This window comes from Sphaeroforma arctica (assembly GCF_001186125.1).
Source record: "Sphaeroforma arctica JP610 unplaced genomic scaffold supercont1.457, whole genome shotgun sequence".
Taxonomy (NCBI): domain Eukaryota; class Ichthyosporea; order Ichthyophonida; genus Sphaeroforma; species Sphaeroforma arctica.
This window is the reverse complement of record NW_014040101.1, coordinates 69,694-71,039: the sequence shown is the minus strand read 5'-3', so window position 1 is coordinate 71,039 and position 1,346 is coordinate 69,694.

Below are 1,346 nucleotides of genomic sequence, written 5' to 3'. Positions count from 1 at the left end.
GTGTTTTGTGCAATATATGAATGAGTGCATATGAAAAAGTCACAGACATATGTGTTCACACAGCGGTGAATATGTGGATGATGACTAATTAAAAATCTTTCACTAGTGATTAGTATTTTTACCTCGATGTTAGTTTTCTATCTGATGGATAAACTAGTTAGTCGCATTCCCTCTCTTTCATTGATTTGCATATAGTAGTATTATTTTTGTGGTATGCAATGTTCTACACATAAAAATGATGAAATCTCTAGCAAACCTCAAATGTGAAGACAAAATGATATGGCTACAAATACAGCCCACTTTATCTGCGCACCACTCATTACCCACCTTTATTACACCATAGTCGTAGTAAGCTGAGCACCAATCGATCACCTGCGCAACCCCTTGTGGGGTTTTCAGTACTTGCTGAAGCCGACGTTCCGGGAAATTCTCCACATGAATCTCGGACATTGTGAGGTCAATTTTATACGCGTACTTCCACTGAAATTCAGTATTCTAGCTACATGTGTAACGATCTGCGTGTATATAGCAGTCACACTCTCCTAGACAATGAGCTGACTATACATGATGACCGAACAGTCACGTTTTCCGCTATTGGACAATCGTGACTAGTAGACAGTTCTCTAAGGTAGACAACTACACTTCGACTACAGTGATCTTTGAGTATTTTTCACCTTGTGTCTACGAGGAGGTCTTGATTTCAAAATCACTAATATCATTCTACTAGCTGCTCTTGAACTTTATATCTACGCCTGGCAGGAAGCTCTGATACACCAAGGTTGGTTTTTGCGATTTGCCATGGTCGTCCAGCTTACAGTTGATATTATTGTATCTATATTTTGCGTAGTATTTGCGAAGGTCCGCACGTAAGGTCAAGGTTCTTAGGGTATACTTGGTTTAAATATTTGTCTTCAGTTGGTTGCTCGCTCACTGCAAAGTGTTCGAGGCAACGGTTGCGCATAGTCCTTTTCACGTCTACAGAGCGCACGGCACTCTCTCATGTACTAAGCGTCCGTGGTTGGGCTTGGGCTTTTACGCGCCAAAATCACACGTCGACGAGCGCAGGACCGGCGGCAAGCTGCTCACTGCTGGCTAAATCTAATCGGCATAAAATATTTACTTTCATATTTATTTTTTTTTAAAACAAAATACACGCTTTCAGAGTTTCAGTGGTATAGGATTTTTTTTTTTTAAAACAATTTAAAATGAGAATAAAATTGCCTCTAGAATGCCCCAGAAAATCCCCCCCCCACCAAACAACGACGTAGTACGTACTACGAACGAACCACCACCACCCACCACCAACCGAAACGAACGAACGACGACGACGACGAACGAACGTAACG